The sequence below is a fragment of the Arvicanthis niloticus genome, chromosome 15 (assembly GCF_011762505.2).
Source record: "Arvicanthis niloticus isolate mArvNil1 chromosome 15, mArvNil1.pat.X, whole genome shotgun sequence".
NCBI classification, from domain to species: domain Eukaryota; kingdom Metazoa; phylum Chordata; class Mammalia; order Rodentia; family Muridae; genus Arvicanthis; species Arvicanthis niloticus.
The window spans coordinates 71351434-71367293 of record NC_047672.1 but is presented as its reverse complement, the minus strand read 5'-3'; the positions used below and the strand labels follow the sequence as shown (position 1 = coordinate 71367293).

The following is a 15860-nucleotide window of genomic DNA, read 5'->3' as shown; positions in this document are numbered from 1 at the left end:
AAGTCAGTGAAGTGTCTCACGGGGGTTATCATGGGGATCAGGAGAGACAATACCACAAAGCACCTAGTACAGTGTGTGCTGCCATAATGAGCACTCAAATGTTAGCATGACAAGTACTGAGATGAGAAAGGCTTTAATCAGATGGCACACTTGACTATGACACTATTGGTTGTGTCACAAGTGTATCTCAAATTTAGAGACATGGCTAAGAAATCATCTTTACATAATCTTTTCTTCTTTATGCATCTATAATATGTCCAAAACATCAAGAGAAGCTGGTTATAGTATGCATACCAGTAACCCAAATCTAGAGGCTAAGGCAGAAGGATTAAAAGTTAGAGGCTATCCTGGGCTATATAGTGGGACCTTGTCTTAAACAACAGAAAGAAAAAAATCAAAAGGTTCCATCTCATCCATGCTAAGGACAGTGGAAACGGTCGTTGATGGGAGATACAACATGTAGGTTAAGGACTGAGGTTGTGCTGTGGCTGGATTACTTTGTCACCACAGGGAACAGCTACTAAAGGGGGACTTTGAGTTACTAGGAAGGCACTAAATTTGGGGCTAGAGAGATGGCCCAGCCTGATGAGCTACTCTTGACAAGGATCCAAGTTCCAGTCCTCGCACCCACATCAGGAAACTCATATCTGCATTCATGAAAACACCACATACACACAATTAATAATAGTCTTTTTGTTTTGTTTTTGTACTTTTTAATTGAATATTTTATTTGTTTACATTTCAAATGTTATCCCCTTTACCCAATTCCCTCCCTCTAAAAACCCCATATCCCAATCCCCCTCTTCCTGCTTATAGGAGGGTGTGCCCCCACTCACCCTCCCAATCCCACCTCCCTGCCCTCGAATTCCCCCACACTGGACTTTTGGTTTTTTTTTTTTTTTTTAAAGAAGTTACTAAATTCCTGCAGACGTTTTGCTTTTTTTAAACTCTTGCTCTGAGTGATTTTTATTTATAAGCAAGAAGAATCATAGATTTTACACTATGTTTTTAATATTTTATAGTTTTAACTATGAAATAATGCATGGATAATCTTGATGCTTAAAAGATGCAAATGTTGTTATATATAATATCAAAACTTCCAAACCTCAGTCAATGTCAACTCCTTTCCATGAAGCAAGTTTACAACGTGCACAGTAGCCATCCAGATTTTCTAAAGTTACCTCAACATATATTATATCTTTCGTTTCAAGTTTTCTAACATGAATGAAGTATCCTTAAAAATGCTATTCTTCATACAGCAAAATGTTTTGCAGATACTTCAGTGCCTGCATACATTTACAGGTGTGTGTGTGTGTTTGTGTGTATGTGTGTGTGTGTGTGTGTGTGTGTGTGTTATGTAGATGTAATGCAGGCACATGTGCTTATGCCAGTGCCTGTGAGGCCCATGGGTCCAGGTCAAGTGTCTTCTCTACCATGCTCCACCACTGGGCTAGACCATCAGCCCCATGCTCCACCACTGGGCTAGACCATCAGCCCCATGCTCCACCACTGGGCTAGACCATCAGCCCCATGCCCCACCACTGGGCTAGACCATCAGCCCCATGCTCCACCACTGGGCTAGACCATCAGCCCCATGCTCCACCACTGGGCTAGACCATCAGCCCCACCCTCCACCATTGGGCTAGACCATCAGCCCCATGCTCCACCATTGGGCTAGACCATTAGCCCCATGCCCCACCACTGGGCTAGACCATCAGCCCCATGGGTCCCTGTAGCCCACCTGCCACATTCCCAGTACTGGGGCTGCAGATGCATACCACTACGTTGTTTTTCACATGTGCTCAGGATTTGATCTTGGGTCTACACATTTGTCCAGCAAGCACTTTAAGCCATGTTAACCTTCTAATATAGCCCAATTTATAGATTTCTTCTTCCCTCAGCAGTTGTATTTACTCCCAAATAACTTATTGGTGGGCATTAATTTATATCCTACTTTTATGACTAAAACGAACTACTTCACACACACACACACACACACACACACACACACACACACAACTTTCCAGTTTTAGGGCTCAAACCCAGGGGCTTGTACATGCTGGCCAAGTATTACACTACTGAGGTACATTCCTAAACCTCAACTACATCTTTGCAAGAATCACTGCATCATAAGGAGTACAAGTATGCAATTTTTCAACTGTAAGCATCAAAAAATATTCACCAAGCTAGTTTATGCAAAAAAGGGCAATTACATAGTGACTCATGAAACTGAACAAGAGAAGGCAGTTCTGGGTTTTAGTCATGGTTTAATCCAGAATTGGTAATACCCATTCTTTTAATTTTCTGGTTTTAATATATTTTTCAACTTCCACATATCAAAACTTCAATTTCTAGTCCTCAAAGTCATGGAGGTTCCAACATCACATTCCATATTATGAACAAAGCGGAGAAAAGGAATCTTTGTCCCAGATTCCTAGAAAATTCCATTAGACACTTGTATCCCATGTCTTATTCCCTCCTGTATACACTGAGGGTAGACTAGCAGGAATGGAAGTGGAGAAAGAGATGAGAGAGGAGTAGAGAAAAATTTGTTAGAATTTGCTACGTATGGATAAACAACATACTGCTTCCTGTTTGGCCATATTAGGAGAGTCATTCATTTAAACCTACAGAGAGCAAAACCAAGAAGAAAAAGACACACTTCTCTCTCTGTTCCTCCCACTCAGTAAAGCTAGAATCCCTGAAGGTTGTGAATAAAATGAAACTAAGAAGACTGGAAAGTTGATTAAAGAAGACACAGGCCAGTTGTATGGTTCTATCATAAGCACAAAGCCGTGGGTTTTGTCTATAGCACTCCAGGGGATGAGGGAGATGCAGACTCTCTGGGAACTCCAAGTCCTGAGACATAAAGCAGTAATGACCTTTTTGAATGAAATATAGTAGACTTGAAACTAAAGAAGAGACCATAACAAAAATGACCCCGGGAATAGACAGAAACACACACCCCAGCCCCTGAGTCAAAGAACCAAGAAATCCAGAAAGACAGACAATGACTATTAGCTGCTGTCTAGCCAAACAATCTTAAAAAAAAAATGCAGCCTACTTTTCTCTTTACCTACAAAGGCTGGCTGAGTGGGGAAAAATTATTTAAAAAATAAAACAAAGCAGGGCAGGAATCGGGGAAGAAGAAGAAACAACCAAAAGAGGAACAACATGGGTAGGGCTTAAAGGATTTCCTCACTCATATTCCTAAACTACATTCGACATCAAAAGCAGACGTATATCATCAAATGCCAAGACACTAAGGCTGTTGCTCAGTGGTACAGCAACTGCCTACCATTAACCCGTGGCTAGATTTTCAATCCCAAGTTCCACAAGAAAATAAAAGGTCCAAACTAAAATAAAGTCTTTTTTAAAGAGGGAGGGTTGGCTAGAAAGAGGGAGCAGTTAACAGTGCTTACTGCTCCTTTGGAGGACACAGGTTCAGCTCCCAGCACATACATGGTGGCTCCTAACTCCAGTTCCGGAGGATCCAGGGGACCCAGGGGATCCAATGGATCCAGGGCATCTGGCCTCCATGGACTTCTGCATGCACATAAGCTCACACAGGGACACATACATATTATATTTTTTTCCAAAGAGAGAGAAAAGGTTGTAAATTTAGCTGTAAATTTAGGGGAGTCAATGACTTTAAAAAGTAAGGGTTCTGAGTTTCGCTGGAACTGGTCAGTGGTCATCAACAGATCTCGGGAACAACAGCCGAGTTTGTACTTGACACAATGGTAATGACAGTATCTGGTCATACTCCACACCTTCCACCAATGTCACTGTCCTGGTTCTACTGACACATACAGTTACACAAGGTGTAGCAGCTGGAGACAACTGGGCTAAGGGTACATAGGACTTGACAGTTTTGCCCATTTAAAACGTTTAAACCAGAAACACTTCAAAAGGCAAGGAGTCATTATATCCATGCAGCCTCTATCCAATTCTGGAGTTCTTTCGCTAAAATAAAGCATTGTCTTTCTCTTGGTGGCACAGTTCCAAAGCAAAAATACAGAACTTGAAAGAAAATATAAACTCCAGCTGACCTGAGATGCAAATCCATTTCTTCAACAAAAACCAATGAGCCAGGGGAAAACCGTGTGGCTTGTAAGGTTTTCTGAATATGTGGAAAAGATGGAAGAGGAACGGTGCTTAGCAACCTCTGTGGTCTGGCTATGTCTCCAAGTTCATAGGCTGGAGACAGAATCCCCATACAGTGGTGACTTCCCCTTACTGGGGAAGGCCCAGTAATGGGTAGCTGGGTCACAGGGCTCTGCCCTCCTTGTGGGCTACTGATGTTTTCACAACACTGGGTTAGTTCCTGGGAGAGTGTTTATCATAAAAGTGAGCCCCGGACTCGCCCTGTTCTCCTGTTCTCCCCCTTCTCTTGTGGGACATTTAATGACAGAAAGAGAAGGCCTTTACCAAATGTGGCATCCTTGACCTTGAACTTCCCAACATCCTGAACTGTACTGTCTGGAACTAATATCTGTTCTCTACAAATCTCAGATACTCTGTTATAGCAGAAGCAAATAGGACAAGGGCCAGCTTTGTTCAAGAAAGGTATTTATTACATCAAAAGTGATTAAATTCTCCACTAATTTATGTCTTAACCAATTGATTTCCTGAGTAATCTCCCTGTTTTAAAATTCAAAAGCTATAGTGAAGAAACAAATAGAAAGAAAGAAAGAAACAAACAAACAAAGAAACCATCCCTCACCCCTTGCTTACAGCCCCAGGAAGATGAACCTATCCACAAAAGGCAGCTGCTGCCCCATCACCACCCCAGCCAGACTGAAATTTCATTTAATGCTGCTCCTAAACCACCTTTTCAAAATTCAGACCATATGGAAGCCAAGAAAAGGACTGTACTAGTACCCAAAGCTTTATTTGCTCTTTCCACAGACTGTATCTTGACAGGACTGGCCTTGGTCATCCACGTGACTCTGGATCCTCACAAGGAGAACACTGACTTGTATGGTTGCTGAATCAGAATATGAATAGATGAGTAAATGAACAGCTGTGGGCAGAATGGGATGATGGGAAAACAGAGCTAACCACATTGGAAGCCAAAAGAGGAGGGTGGCCTGTGAGAAACTTAAAATGGATATGGGAGGTTTAAACTAAAACACCAGGAACATAAAAAGACAGGTTAATATTCAGAAAATGGTTTTAGCATATTTAACAAATACAGTATTCATGAAAGAAATCAAGCACAAAACTCCACGTTGATGCTTCTGTTACACAGAGTTTACAAGCAGGCAGACTTCTTTAGTCTATCACACTAGAGGTCAAAACCTTCCATGTTCCATGAAAGGTCATGACCTTTCATGGAACAGGAACAGACTAGCAGGCCAAGGAATCTGAGAGGGTGTCTGAGGTGCCGGGAAGGTGGCAGACTCTCAGTACATTCATAAGCTTGTGGAGATACTCACTGGGCTAGACACCCCTGCGCTCTAGGATATATACTTTCCTATATATTGTATCTCAATAATTTTAATTGTATAGTAGCTTTGCTTTATGCATTCAGAGGCTATATCATGAATGGCATACCAACGTAGAATTATTACAGTCTCCTGCTAGGTTCACCCCTACCAGGTACTCAGCTGAATTCCAGGTATTTGAGTAGTAAATTAAACAGTGAGATTTTAAACACAGAGCTTTAAGGGAGGAGATGGTTCCATTGGTAAAGTGCCAGCCACACAAACATGCAACATGCAAACCTGCATTCAGATCCCCAGCACCCATGTAAAAAGCCAGACATGGGAACACACGTGTAACCCTCATGCTGGAGGAGCCTATTTACATGGGTCCTCTAGCTTGCTGGCAAGCCAGTATATCCAGTCAGTGAGGTTCTGTGAGAGACCATGTGGAGGACTCCAGAGATGCAGATGATACTGGTGTCTTCTTCCTTTGTGTCCTGTCTTCTTTTTTGAGACAGTCTCTCACTGAACCTCACTGACTGGCTATATTGGCTGTTATCTACTGAAGCGGAACACAGAAAGGCCTCTGTGTAGTTAGGACCCTGGGGGAGAAAGAGAGGAGAAGAATAGGATAAGGAGGGGGAAGGGGACTTAGGGGAGTCTGTATTTGAAGCTTACCTCAGAAGGAAGGCATGGCCACATGTGTGTGTGTGAGAATGGCCATCTAGGACACCTGAGTTCTGATGGTCATTCCCTATGGAGGCTGCAGCATCAGCTAGCAGCAAGCATTCCTATGAGGCCTTCCAAATACATCTTCCAGGATGAAGCAGTGTGGGAATGCAGAAAGGTCCTCCAGGTGGGAAGTTAGGTACGGTGGCAGCGGCTACACCGCTACAGTGGCTCATTACAGGCCTTCTCCACAGTTCCACATGGTAAGGCCCCAATGACACGAAAAGCCCTTGGGTTCCAAAACAGCTTTATTGGCGTGATGGATGATGGTTGACTCTGGATGTGCACCCCTGTGAAACTCAGGACAGACCTGAGTTAAATAGGGAGGGAGAGAGGGGGAAGGGTCTGGGGAAGAGTGCTTAATTGGCTCTGCCCTCTGGCCTTCAGGCTTCTCTCTAGGGCCTGAGGCCTGTAGTCATGCCCTCTACCTGTGCTCTTTGGGAGGGGCTGTATCCTACGTGACTGCAAGGCACAGATCAAATGGAGATCATAGCCCACTCGTCAGGAGTCTGGAATCTTCCCGACCCAGGCAATGGACACCTGTTGGGTCTCTGGTTATCTCAAACCAGTGCTCTACAGGAGACCAAATCATCCTTTCACGGTCCTACAAAGAAGCACACCTAAGTTTTCAAGCAGGAAGTAGACTTTATTCATCAAAAACTGTTGTTTTCTCTTTAAATCCTTCTTTGGTACTTATACAGAGACATAAATATTCTTCTGAATATGGTTTGCATGATGTAACTTTTTCTAACCTTTTACTATTAATCCTCTTGTGCCTTGTGTCTAAGGTATGAGACTTGTGAGCAGAATGTCCTTTAGCTCCCCCACAGCATCCCCTCCCCAGCCTCTGCTGCATCGGACACACCCACTTTCAGTTGGGTTAGTAGTACAAGCTCACCCAGTGTGGTCACATCAGGCCTGGTCTATCGCACCATTTGTTTCCTGTGACTAACTGTTTTGCCCTTCCAAGCGAGAGTTCATGTGTTCACTCGAAGTTATTAACCTGTCAGTTACATGCTCTTCTCCTGTTATTTTGTCAGATAAACCAGATGTTGTAGCACACACGTTCATCTTTATGCTTTAATGTTATATGGGACCAAAGGATGTGAGGCAATTTAAACTCTCATTCACTCTTAATAAGAATAAATTGGGAAAATGCTTGGCCGTATAGACTGATGCTGAACACAGGACACTCAGTGAGGTCACGTGCACCTGTCTCCCAAAAGCAGTCTATACAGGTGTTCAGCAAAGGCAGAGCAGAGCTACTGTGGTGCACTGGGAAAAATTATATCTGTCTTTCCTTCCCAGTCCTGCTCCTGGAACAACAACTCTGAGACTACTTTGTCATTATTAAATGCCTAGGCCATAAGTTCTGGCTCATTCCCTGACTAGCTCGTTACTTATTTATCCATTTGACTATTCTATGTCTACCATGTGGCTAGTTACCTCTCCTTCAGTCCCACCCGCTTCTTCCTTCTTCTCAGCATCTCCCTTCTGGTGGTTTACACCTGTCTCCTGTCTCACCTCTCTTGGCTCTCCCCTCATCTCTCTTTTATCTCTATTTCCCAGAATCCTCTCTCTTCCTTATATTGTCCCACCTCCAATTTCCTGCCTCAGCTCACTGGCCACCAGCTTTTTTATTGGTGGGTGATGTTTATAAGAGATTCTCACCACAGTTCACAGTGGTTCTGAATCCCCCAAATGCCTACCAAGAATAGACCAAGCTATGTCTAAACAGTGGAATACACTGTGACCGTGAGAAAGAACTGACCATAGCAACACACAAAAGTAACTGAGCCAAGTCTGCATGATGGTGCATACCCTTAATCCCAGCACTCAGGATGCAGGTCTCTGTGGGTTCAAGACCAGCCAGGCCTACATAGCAAGCTCCAACACAACCAGGACTGCATAGAAAGAGCAGATCTACAAACAAATAAATAAACAAATAATCCCCTATAGCCACTAAAAACCAACTTCTTGTTTGATTGATGTGTTTCTGAAACTGGCAAAGTCAGTCTCTGAAGCTAAATGAGCAAGTGCCTCAGAACACAGAGGACTGAGTGGCGCTAACCTGCTCTCTCCTGCTCTGAGTGCTGGCTCTGTGGACTTCATTCTAGGAAAACTGACTGAACTGTGTGTCCCTATGACTTGTGTACTTCCCAGTCCAAAAAAAAAAAAAAAAAAAATCATCTTCTAGAGCAGGACATGAAGACCCCCCGTCACACAAAACACTTAACTTAAAAATCAACTGCCTGCCTTCACCTACAATTCTTAGGGCAGTCGTGAATCAACAGTTAAAGGATTTAAACAAACACTGGTGTGTAGCACATCGGTGATTACTATTAATTGAAAAGTAACTGATTTTTTTCAGCTTCTTCAAAAGGTGTTCACAACTAAATTATTTAAGCTTAGTTGCTCATGCACACCTAGAGTATTCCAATATTAAAGTAGTATGATACTGACTATGGGAAATTCACATGTTTAGATGAAACATGAACAACAGCCTACAACAGCAAACTCTGAATTTCTAGTTGAAAAGGAAAAAAAGCAGAATAAACTCAAGTATAGTGGGAAAATTGACACCACAGCTGGTGCTGCAGTGGGAACCTCCAGAGGAAGGGCAGGTCTGAGGAAGGCTGACCATCATCTGGAGGTCTGTCTTCCTGCCTGTCTCAAGATGGCTGTGTAAAGGTTCTGTGGTAAGGATGCAGATGTGGTTTTTATACACAGCTATATACTCCTATTGAGCTGTCAGAATCACTTCCCACTGATTTTTAAATATGTGAATAATCATTTGATCTTTCAGCAGAACAAGACTCTGTCAACTGACTAGCTCTTTACAACGTGTTCTCATTCCCATCTCATGCACACCTTGGCTCAGGTAGTATAGGCCCATTGTACATAAAGAACAACTGAGGACAGTGAGGTAAAGACCCTGGGCCAATACCGCAAAGCAAACAAATAGTGCAGACTCATCTCAAACCCAGAAAAGGACAAAGAGAACAGGGAGGTAGTGCCCTGCATTGGGTACCAGGGGAAGATGGATAATTAACCCTTTCAGGGGATTCTGTAGCCACTGAAGAGATGTTCAGCAAGCTCACGTCCATCCTACAATGACACAATGCTTCTGGAATGCAGTGCGTCAATATTTTGAGAAATATTTCTTTTCTTTCAAGAGTATAAGGATGCTGGGACAGACCTTCACAAAAAATATACTTTAAAATGTTTCAGCTAAGATAAGAAATTGCTTTACAAGAAGTCTTGATAAAAATTCTTGGAAAAACATTTATTTTGAGATCACTAAAACTTCTTCATCAAATACAGACACAGTTATGTTGTACATGTGTAGTGTGTACATATATAGATACATACATATGTATATACATGCATACTACACACCATGGACGCCCAGCTCTGTCTGTACTAGAAGCATGAGATGCCTTTTAAGGAAGTATGAGGAAGCCTGATACTCCATACCAGAACCAAAATATTCTCTGTAAACAATACATCTTATGTTTTATCTGTTTGCTCAGTATGTGAGGGAGAGCATGGAGAGACATAGAGAGGGGAGTGAGGATGAGAGGCAGGACACCTGTGGCAGTCAGAGGGTGCCTTGTAGCAGCTGGTTCTCTCCTTGCGCCATGTGGGACTCGGGTCATCAGGCTTGGGAGGCCATGTCACCAGCTCAAGCTATTCTGACTTTTAAGAGCCTACTGTATGGACCACCACTCTCATGTGCCTGTGTGTGTGTGTGTGTGTGTGTGTGTGTGAATTTCCCTTGGATATTTCTCACTGCACACCATTTATTAGCTACCATGGCTAGAACTTAGATCAAAATGTAGTACAATCACAGCAGACTGAGTGGAAAGAAATAAAACTGTCTTTGTGGATCTGTTAGCGAGTGCTAACTCAGGTCAGATGCCTGGCTTCCATTTCAAGGGCATGTGGAATGGTGTATTTAGCAATACTGGAAATGTAGACTGATGCCTCACTCAGTCTCCCTGTCTCCCCCTCTCTGGATTAGCTGCTCATGAGTCAATGCGCCCTTCTCTAAGGATATTCAGTAATGGCTCTGTCTATTTACTCATTCTGACTCTTTCCCTAGTAGTGCATCTCTGGAAAGTCCAGAGGAGGAAGTTTAGCAATCTCAACTGAGGAAACTCGGTTTAATTTTTACAGTTCGGTATACTCCGGATTCACAATATTACACTCTGATAAGGAAGTTACTTGCATAAGTAACGAAACACAAGAAGCATTGTGATCTGAGTTAAGGTGAAATAGAATCTGGCTTCACCGACAAAGCTGTTTACATCAGTCTATTCTTTGCTAAAGCAGAGTGGTCACACATTACAGGAAGATGTTTGCCAAATGTACAAACCTTAGTCTAAACTGTTAGGTGAAAAAAATTGAAATAGTTTTGTCTTCCTAATGGCAGTACTTGGAGAGGTGTTATCATAAGGTCTTACAAAAAAAAACTGTGAGCCAGCTCCTAGCACACAGATCAAAAGGTGGCTAGATAGAATTGCTCTTAGTCTGTACCCAATCCACCAGTCCCTCAGGCTTAGTATGGCCCCGTTATATCATCCTGAGATCAGGACTTCTGAGATGTAACACATTTCACACTCTGAACTAAATAAGAAGGAGCAAGCATGGGCTGATTCATTACCAATCAATAAAAAGAGAACTGAGAGTTAGAAAAGGAGACTGGGGACTCAGAGGAAAAGTAAACAGGAAGGACAGTGGCAATAGAATAGTGAAACAGAAAACAGTGTGACTAAGCCACCCTCCCATCCCCCACCCTCCATCCCCAGACCAGTCTGCAGGACCATATACACAAGGAAATAAAGAAAAGCTCACTTTTAAATGAGTTGCTTGGCAAACTATATCACTCCCCATACAAAGAATATAAAATTTAAAATCAACCCTGGTGCCACAAATTCAAGCCTAATCAATCAAACTAGGGGAAAGAAAACATATGTTCTTTCTAGAATTATACAGATGATTGTTGACAGCGTTTCAATTTATACTTTTTATACTTTTTTTTATGTTGCCAAAGCAACATAAGACATTTTAGTAAAGGTGCTGGCTGGAATGTCAAACCCAGGAATCTCCTAAATGTTATCCACCTCCCCTGTCTACCCAGAGAAAAGCTAAGTAAAGCTGGGTTTCCTGTGAAGCACTGTTTACCAAGAAATGCTTAGCCCTATGGATTACCCCTGTAAACTAGAGATGGCCCTGAAGTCTGAGCAGGGCAGTGTGGTTGGAGCTCCAGAACTCAACCTGATTGCAAGTAGTTCCATGCTGAGTCAAACCTGACAGGCCTTTTATACCCTACTGTAATGTCTCACTGGATGCAGGTACTTGAAGGAAACCAAACTGGGGGCGGCAATCTCTGAAGGAGCTGACCATGCTCATAACACCTAGGGAAGGTTCTTCTGCAAAAGGACAGTCTACACTGGGAAAGACTGTACACAGAGTAAAGTAATGACCGCTGTGTGACCAGTGCACCTGAATAAAGCATTTTCAATTTGTTGATATAAAAATATTAACATGTTCAGTGAGATACTCAGCAGCCAAAGGCACCTGACAAACTGAATTTGAACCCCAGATGGTGGAAAAAGAACCACACTCTGAAAGTTATACTCTGATCTCTACATGCACACTGTGACACTTGTGACACACACACACACACGCACACACACACACATTCACACACATATACAATCACTTTCACTCATTCACATATATGCACAAAAATATCAATAAATGGATGTAACTTGGGAGGAGATTAAGACCAAAGTATGCAGAAAGCAGACATATATAGTGTTACTGTTATTTATATCTTAAAGCTGAGACTTCAAAAATTAGTTAAGAGAAGCATGTTTAGTAATGGATACACTGCAGATAAACCTTCAAAGGCTGAGGGGCGGGCGTGCACTCATGGTCTTACACAGGTGCATGTGCCTGTGTAGGTCAGAAGTTGATGTCAGGTATTCTCCTCGGTCATTAATGTAGCTTTCAGAAACAGCTAGACTGGCTGTCAGCAAGCCCCAGGATCCTGATGTCTCCTTCTCACCAGCACTGGAAATGCAAGTGTGTGCATGCCGCCCCTTCCCCGGCTTTTTTGGGGAATGCTAAGCCATCTCCCCAGCCTGTGGTTTTGTTTATTTTAAGCTACCACCCACTGGTGATTATCAAAGGTAATAATATTATGGGAATTTACCACAGCACTCTGGGAAACAGCAAAAAACTATATTTTAAAAAAGCCATTATTTCTGTTCTAGTAAGTTGACATGAGGAATACCTATTTTTACTGAAGCACCAATACAAAGGTTCATAATTCCTCACAGGTGAGTGAAAGATTCAAGGAAGCCAAATCCAACTGAGTCACACACAGCTGTTCAACCACAGCCCACACACTGAAACATAAGACCCTGGTGTTTTTGTATGTTATTCAGCTTCTTAAGTGCCGTCACCTGTCATTTAGCAAGATAACGTGGGAACTGGGAAAGGACTTTCTCTGTGGTAGGAAACAGACTTGAAGTTGCCTATAATATCTCAAAACTTAAACCTTCAAAAACATTAACAAAGCAAGTAAAGCACAAGTTGCAGAAGCTCTCACAAAGTTATCAGGTTGCTTATTTGTGATTAATAGTCAACATGCAAGGACAAGATCATCTACCAATGTTCCTGTGCTAAAGCCCAGGGATCCTGCAGACATAACTTCTACAAGGGTTTAGAGAAAAGAATTATGGATATGTGATGCCCCACCCCCCAAATCCACTGGCAATCTAAGATGCTAAAGGAAACCAAAGATAGAAAGAGGCAAACACATGGGCACATAGAGCTCTTACACACACGGTGAGACCAAGTGGTGCCATTATCCTGGAGTCAATTTATGCCCTGAAGATGCTTCCTTATGTGCTACCAAATAAAATCGTTTTTCAACCAAAAGTAATCAAAAAAGATAAAGAAGGACACTTCATATTCATCAAAGGAAAAATGTACCAAGAGGAACTTGCAATTCTGAACATCTATGCTCCAAATGCAAGGGCACCCACATACATAAAAGAAACTTTACTAAAGCTTAAAGCATACATTGCACCCTACACAATAATAGTGGGAGATTTCAACACCCCACTCTCAGCTATGGACAGATCATGGAAACAGAAACTAAACCGAGACACAATGAAACTAACAGAAGTTATGAACCAATTGAACTTAACTGACATCTATAGAACATTTCATCCTAAAACAAAAGAATATACCTTCTTCTCAGCACCTCATGGTACCTTCTCCAAAATAGACCATATAATTGGTCACAAAACAGGCCTCAACAGATACAAAAAGATTGAAATAATCCCTAGTACCTTTTCAGACCACCATGGACTAAGACTCATCTTTGACATAGAGAAAAACAACAGAAAGTCCACATACACGTGGAAACTGAACAATGCTCTACTCAATGATAACTTGGTCAAGGAAGAAATAAAGAAAGAAATTAAAGACTTTTTAGATTTAAATGAAAATGAGGACACATCATATGAAAACTTGTGGGACTCACTAAAAGCAGTGCTAAGAGGAAAAATCATAGCTCTAAGTGCTCACAAAAAGAAATTGGAAAGAGCATACATTAACAACTTGACAGCAAACCTGAAAGCGTTAGAACAAAAAGAAGCTAATATACCGAAGAGGAGTAGATGGCAGGAAATAATAAAACTCAGGGCTGAAATCAACCAAGTTGAAACAAAAAAGAACTATACAAAATATCAACAAAACCAGGAGCTGGTTCTTTGAGAAAATCAACAAGATAGACAAACCCTTAGCCAGACTAACCAAAGGGCCCAGAGACAGTATTCAAATTAATAAAATCAGAACTGAAAAGGGAGACATAACAACAGAAACAGAGGAAATTAAAAAAATCATCAGATCCTACTACAAAGGCCTATACTCAACAAAATTGGAAAATCTGGATGAAATGGACAATTTTCTAGACAGATACCAGGTACCAAAGTTAAACAAGGAGCAGATAAACCATCTAAACAGTTGCATAACTCCTAAAGAAATAGACACAGTAATTAAAAATCTTCCCACCAAAAAATGTCCAGGGCCAGATGGTTTCAGTGCAGAATTCTTTCAGACCTTCAAGGAAGACCTAATACCAATCCTCTTCAAGCTATTCCATCGAATAGAAACAGAAGGAACACTACCCAATTCGTTCTATGAAGCTACCATTACGCTCATACCTAAGCCTCACAAAGACCCAACAAAGAAAGAGAATACCGACCAATCTCTCTTATGAATATTGATGCAAAAATACTCAATAAAATTCACGCAAACCGAGTCCAACAACACATCAAAACAATTATCCATCATGATCAAGTAGGCTTTATCCCAGGAATGCAGGGATGGTTCAATATTCGGAAATCCATCAATGTAATTCACTACACAAATAACCTCAAAGAAAAAAACCACATGGTCATCTCACTAGACGCTGAGAAAGCATTTGACAAAATTCAACATCCCTTCATGTTAAAAGTCTTGGAAAGATCAGGAATTCAAGGCCCATACCTAAACATAGTAAAAGCAATATACAGCAAGCCAGTAGCCAACATCAAACTAAATGGAGAGAAACTTGAAGCAATCCCACTAAGATCAGGGACCAGACAAGGCTGCCCACTCTCAACCTACCTATTCAATATAGTACTGGAAGTCCTAGCTAGAGCAATTAGACAACAAAAGGAAGTCAAAGGCATACAGATAGGAAAGAAAGAAGCCAAAACTTCACTATTTGCAGATGATATGATAGTATACTTAAGTGACCCTAAAACTTCCGCCAGAGAACTCCTAATCCTGATAAACAACTTTAGCAAAGTGGCTGGATATAAAATCAAGTCAAACAAATCAGTAGCCTTCCTCTATTCAAAGGATAAACAGGCTGAGAAAGAAATTAGGGAAATGACACCCTTCACAATAGCCACAAATAAAATATCTTGGAGTGAATCTAACCAAGCAAGTGAAAGATCTGTATGACAAGAACTTCAAGTCTCTGAAGAAAGAAATTGAAGAAGATCTCAGAAGATGGAAAGATCTCCCATGCTCCTCGATTGGCAGGATTAACTTAGTAAAAATGGCTATCCTGCCAAAAGCAATCTACAGATTCAACGCAATCCCCATAAAAATTCCAAATCAATTCTTCATAGAGATAGAAAGAGCAATCTACAAATTCATTTGGAATAACAAAAAACCTAGGATAGCTAGAACTATTCTCAACAATAAAAGAACTTCTGGGGGAATCAGCATCCCTGACCTCAAACTGTACTACAGAGCAGTAGTGATAAAAACTGCATGGTATTGGTACAGAGACTGACAGGATGATCAATGGAATAGAATTGAAGACCCAGAAATGAACCGGCACACCTACGGCCACTTGATCTTTGACAAGGGAGCTAAAACCATCCAGTGGAAAAAGGACAGCATTTTCAACAAGTAGTGCTGGCTCAACTGGAGGTCAACATGTAGAAGAATGCAAATTAATCCATTCTTATCCCCTTGTACAAAGCTCAACTCCAAGTGGATAAAGGACCTTCACATAAAGCCAGATACACTGAAACTAATAGAAGAGAAGTTGGGGAAGACCCTCAAATACCTAGGCACAGGGAAAAAGTTCCTGAACCGAACACCAATGGCTTATGCTCTAAG

General features: G+C 41.7%; 1 protein-coding gene across 2 annotated transcripts in view; it reads right to left on the bottom strand.

The window, feature by feature from the left end:
* The window catches only part of LOC117720491 (gamma-secretase-activating protein-like), a 117681-nt gene that overhangs the window by 43097 nt on the left and 58724 nt on the right, over positions 1–15860 (bottom strand). The window lies entirely within an intron of this gene.